Consider the following 6,000-nt stretch of genomic DNA (forward strand, 5'->3'; position numbering starts at 1 on the left):
TCAACAACGTTAAAAGTCCAAAGTTCAAAGTCTCTTCCGAGATTCACCCAGTCACTTAACTGTAATCCCCTATAAAGCCAAAATCAAAAAGCAGATCCCATACCTCAAATATCACAAGATATATATTACCCTCCAAAATGTCATAGTGAGAACATACTGGACCAGATAAGACCCAAATCCAGCGGGGCAGACTCCAAGCTCTGCTTCTCCATGTCTGGCGTCAAAGTACTCTTCAGGTTTCCAGCTCCTTTCTTCCTTGTTTTGCAGATATATGCTGCTTGTCTGGCTTTCCTGGATTTCCATGGTTTCTGATGACTCGAACTCAAGTCTTTATGCTTATGTAGCAAGTGCATTATCTACTGTGCCATCCCACCAGTCCCCAGGATGTTTAAAAGATGAATCTGCAGTGCTCGGGAAACTCAGATGTCAAGTGATTGTAACACATAAGAGGATCTAGGTGACCATAATGACTTCCCAGTGCCTTTTGTGGGCCTTGAAGCATGGTATCTTAAAATCTTACCAAATGGTACCAGCAGGAGTATGAAGGGACAGTCAACAGCTGTCCTGCAAGATGCTCCTGCATGGCTGTAAAGGAATTTTCTACTTATCTTAAAGTAGGTCACTAAGACACCCCTCCCTCCATTCCAGAGGTCTTGGCCCATAGGGGGCCCAGAAGACTGGACAAACAGAGCTTACTGTGGTCCTCAGTTTGCTGTTATTGTTCAATACCAAGGCTAAGCATTGTAAACTCCATTTTCGTGGCTTCATTTGGGAGTACTTTCAGGTCACATAAAGATGTTTTCTCCTGTCAGTCTGATACTGAGGTATTAGCCATGACACCTTGTAGAAGGCAAAAGAAGGCGGAGGAGGAAGAGGAGGAGGAGGAGGAAGAGAAATCATACCTTTGTCTCACATTCTCTTTCTCAAAATTATTTATTCACCTAGTGTCTGTCTGTCTGTTTATCTATCTATCTATCTATCTATCTATCTATCTATCTATCTATCTATCTATCTATCCATCCATCCATCCTGTGGTGCTAGGGATAGAATCCAGAGCCTTGAGCATATTGGGCCAGTATTCTACCACCATGCTACATCCCAGATCAAAAGTGTCTAATTTAAAGTTGTAGAGATAATTTTTTAAAGATTTATTTATTTATTTTATGTATATGAGTACACCATTACTCTCTTCAGACACACACTAGAAGAGGGCATTGGATCCCATTACAGATGGTTGTGAGCCACCATGTGGTTGCTGGGAATTGAACTCGGGACCTTTGGAAGAGCAGTTAGTGCTCTTAACTGCTGAGCCATCTCTCCAGCCTAAGATAATTTCTGTACTCTGAAATCTCTCGGTGTCTCTGCCTTCAGGGTCTCTCTATGCAGTCTAGGTGGGTCTCAAACTTACAGTTCTCTCACTTCAGGCTTCCAGCTGGACAACCTTATAGTTGTGAGCTGCCAAGCACATCTTTGAAATATCTCACCATCTCCTCCTCTTCATTTGAGACAAGATCTCACTCTTTAGCCTACGATGCTCTCAGACTCATGGTGATCCTTCTGCCTCAGCCTCGCAAGTCCTGCGATTACAGGTGTACAGCTAGCTCAAAAAGTGGCTCCCTCCACCACCCAGTAGGGTTTCTCTGTGCAGCCCTGGCTGTCCTGGATCTCACTGTGTAGACCAGGCTGGCTTCAGACTCAGGGCTCTTGGATCCACCTGCTTTTGCCTCTCAAGTGCTGATATTAAAGGAGTCTAACCATAAATTTGTTACATGCTCTGTCATGGGAGCTCCAGTTTTACAAGGCAGAAATTGAGGGTTGCTGTTTGGCCAGCTGCACCAATTCCTTTGCTGTCTAGGATATGTGCAGTTAAAATGGACGTGGCTTGTGCTTTACTTTATAACACTGGTTCCTAAGTCCTTCTTGGAGACCTGAGTGCTTCTGGCAGCTTCTTTTCCATGTGCTGGCTTTCTTCAGTTGGGTCTGAATTTCTGTGTCTGGAGGCAGGTGTTCTTGGTCATGACAAGTCAGTGTTCACAGTGTCTGAGGGAAGTGGCAGTGGATGCCCACTGGGAAGGAACTGAGTGATGAACAGAGTGCATTCTTGGAGCACCTGCCTCCTGCTGCCTTTGCCATCAAAGAATTTCTCCGGACTTACCTTGGATCTAATTGGAGTCAAGAAACTCACTGTGATGTAAAATGGGTGGGATTTGGCCAAGTGGCATCCATTAAAACAAAGCTCAGGAAAGCTTTTGTTTAAATCCAGAGCACCCACTTACTAACTTATGCCCAGAATCACGTCTGCCAGCATGTTAGACCATTGTGTGACTGGACCAGTACCCTTTGCTCACTGATGGTGGGTAGAGACAGGAGCCACACTGGGAGGTGCTTCCTGATGACAGTGGAATGACAAGAAGGGGTGAGAGTGGGGATTCTGTCATGTTGCCATTTACTAACACTCGGTTCTTGAGGCAACGGGGTCAGTTGTCAGAGCTGTATGTAGGTGTGTACATACAGACCCAGGTGCAGTTGGGTATGCCAGCCGACCTTCTGAGGGATGCAGTGTTAGCCTGGTTTGTTGTTGTGGCTTTTTCTTTTTTTTCCTTTTGGTCATGCATCATGGATTTTAGACCACAAATGATTTTGCATGACTCAGTTGGATTTTTGTTGATTTCAGAATTTACCTTGCTGGGAAGTCTTTCCTGTGGGGCATATGTTTGTGTGCATGTGAGTGTGTGAGCACACACGAGCACACGTGTATGTACGTATGCACACATGCTATGGCAGTGGCAGGAAACTTAGTTTGTCCTCCCATATCATCTGTTTCTCCAAGTCATTGTCTGAACAGCTTTTATCACTGTGTTTGAACTTTCCCCCAAGTCAGCTGTTCATGAGAGAAGGGGGACCTGGGAGAAAAACTTTACAGTAGATATTTGATAGCCTCTTATACCTAACACCGCTGACTCAGAAGATGTGACTATCCTAAAGTACAGCTGTGCTCTCGACACAAGCCAGCAGGGCGGCTGGGATGAGGTGCCAAAAATCAAGGTCACCTAGACCTTGCTCTAGCATGGTAGTTCTGCTGCAAGTTAAGAATGATCTGGTGGTCCAGTAAGGGCAGCTTTGTGGATACGATGAGGCCTGAGATGAACAGAGGGTCAAGCTCAGGCCTCTCCAAGAGCCACCACAGCATGTGTTGGGGCCTAGGACAAACTTATGGCTGGTGTTATTTGTGTGTGTGTGTGTGTTTGTCAATATAAGGTTTTCTGTGTAGCCCTGGCTGTCCTGGAATTCACTCTGTAGGCCACAGATTGGGGTGCCTGTGCCTCTTTGTTTAATCCTTCTCCTTGACAGAAAAACCAACTCCACCATTTGGGCCAAATTTGAAGCAAGCATTTATTAAGTTTTAAATACCGACCAAGAGATGGACTTTGGTCAGGCCCATTCGGGGAATGTCCTACCTGAGAATGGCCTCAAGCCACGTGTTGTAGGGGATTCTGAGGATAAATCTATAGTCCACTCTATTTTCCCCTTGAGGCTTTATTTCCCAAGAACTACAATTCCCAGAATTCCAGGAAGTTAACCTAGTTCCTAGGCAGGTGGAGTTTACAGGTTAATTTTGGGCATTACATCTGTGTGCTGGACCAAAGGTGTGAGCTACCATGCGTGTTTTCTTTTGTAACGTGTGTGGTCTTCACTGAACAATGACTCTCCACAGCTGATCTGAAGGTTTCTGTGCCCATTAGGCATCTATTTGTTTTATTTTTGCTTACCCCTTCTTTAACTTAAACACAAAGTCCTTAGAAAAAGTCTTTGCTGGGTGTACTGGCTGGTTTTGTGTGTCAACTTGACACAAGCTGGAGTTATCACAGAGAAAGGAGCTTCAGGTGAGGAAATGCCACCATGAGATCCAGTTGTTAGGCATTTTCTCAATTGTTGATCAAGGGTGGGAGGACCCCTTGTGGGTGGTACCATCTCTGGGCTGGTAGTCCTGGGTTCTATAAGAAAGCAAGCTGAGCAAGGCAAGGGAAGCAAACCAGTAAGTAACATCCCTCCATGGCCTCTGCATCAGCTCCTGCTTCCTGACCTGCTTGAGTGCCAGAACTGACTTCCTTTGGTGATCAACAGCAATGTGGAAGTGTAAGCTGAATAAACCCTTTCCTCCCCAACTTGCTTCTTGGTCATGATGTTTTGTGCAGGAATAGAAACCCTGACTACACTGGGTAATCCTAGCTGACCTGAAAGTGGTGATCCTTCTGCCTCAGCTTCCTGACTACTATGATTACATGTGTGTAACCACATCACTATCTATCTATCTATCTATCTATCTATCTATCTATCTATCTATCTATCTATCTATCTATCTATCTATCTCTTAAACTCCAGATTTTATCCCCTCCTGGTCCACCCTCCGACTGTTCCACATTCCATACCTCCTCCCCGACCCCTCTCTCCACAAGGATGCCCCCATTCCCCAACTCCCACCCCACCAGACCTCTAAACTCCCTGGGGCCTCCAGTCTCTTGAGGGTTAGGTGCATCTTCTCTGTCGGTTCAACCCAGACCCGGTAGTCCTCTGCTGTATATGTGTTGGGGGCCTCACATCAGCTGGTGTATGCTGTCTGTTTGGTGGTCAAGTGTATGAGAGACCCCCTGGGGGGGGAGGTCCAGGTTAATTGAGACTCCTGGTCCTCCTACAGGTGTCGCCCTCCTCCTCTGTTTCTTTCAGCCTTTCCCTAATTCAACCACAGGGGTCAGCAGCTTCTGTCCATTGGTTGGGTGCAAATATCTGCATCTGACTCTTTCAGCTGCTTGTTGGGTCTTTCAGAGAGCAGTCAAGATAGGTCCTTTTTTTGTGAGCGCTCCATAGCCTAAGTAATAATGTCAGGTTCCTTGAGCTGGATCCCACTTTGGGCCTGTCACTGGATCTTCTTTTCCTCAGGCTCCTCTCTACATCCCTTTACATTTTTTATTTGTTTGTTTGTTTTTGTTTTTGTTTTTTCGAGACAGGGTTTCTCTGAATAGCCCTGGCTGTCCTGGATCTCCCTCTGTAGACCAGGCTGACCTCGAACTCAGAAATTCGCCTGCCTCTGCCTCCCAAGTGCTGGGATTAAAGGCATGCACCACCACTGCCCGGCATCCCCTTATATTTTTAAAAGCATGGCTGTCAGTAGAAACTTGTGGTTCTATGGGGCCCTATCTGGAAAGATTCTGTGCAGATTCGAGAAGCATTTCCAAGGCAGGATTGGGCCTGAGCCGTGCTCCTTTTGTATGTAAAGGCTTGTTTGTAAAGCTTGTTTGTGAAAAAGATTTAACTCTAATAACCACTCCAGCTTTCTAGATATTATCCTCCTAATATCTTTCCAGTTTTGTTTGCTTGCTCAAAGCTAGGCTGGCCAGCTACCCGGCAGCCTGCTGCGGAGGACGCTGAGCCGGTTAAGGGAGGCAGAGCAGCTGGAACTCTGCACATTCGGAATCAGGCCCCGCTGTTAATTAGCTGAGTGACCCGTGGGTGGAGTCAAGTCTCCCAGGGTCTCTGTTTCTTCGTTGGTAAAACAAAGGCTTGGAAAAATAAATACGGGCTTGGACCACATGATAAGAAAGGTCACTGTGTTTGCTTGTGTTGTAGCTCTGTGAATGACAGCACCCTGAAATTCCTTATCCTTCTCTAAGGGCCCCACAAAGCTGCTTCACTCTGAGCATTGAGATGTGGCTTGTCACACTGAGGCCACCTGAAGTTTTCAAGTTAGGGAGGCAGGTGTGGGATTCCTCTCCTGGTAGAAGTTTCTCGAAGCACCTCCCCTTGTCCCTGGCTCCCCTGACCCTTGTTGGTTTTGGAGCTGTGTGAATGCTTTCTGCCCTGGTGCATCAGAGCCGTGAGGAAACAATAGTTCCATTGTCTCTTGTTGTAGAGATGTTCCCAGTTTCATCTTAATCCTGGACCATTGTGTTATTTTAACAAACTTGGTACCGCCCCCATGCAAAATGCAGTTGGTTCTTTTTT

At 46.2% G+C, this 6,000-nt stretch overlaps 1 protein-coding gene across 6 annotated transcripts in view; it reads left to right on the plus strand.

Moving 5' to 3' along the window:
• The window catches only part of Tanc1 (tetratricopeptide repeat, ankyrin repeat and coiled-coil containing 1), a 236,999-nt gene that overhangs the window by 82,796 nt on the left and 148,203 nt on the right, over positions 1–6,000 (plus strand). The gene's annotated exons all lie outside the window — the stretch shown is intronic.

Source organism: Mastomys coucha, unplaced genomic scaffold (genome assembly GCF_008632895.1).
Source record: "Mastomys coucha isolate ucsf_1 unplaced genomic scaffold, UCSF_Mcou_1 pScaffold15, whole genome shotgun sequence".
Lineage (NCBI taxonomy): Eukaryota > Metazoa > Chordata > Mammalia > Rodentia > Muridae > Mastomys > Mastomys coucha.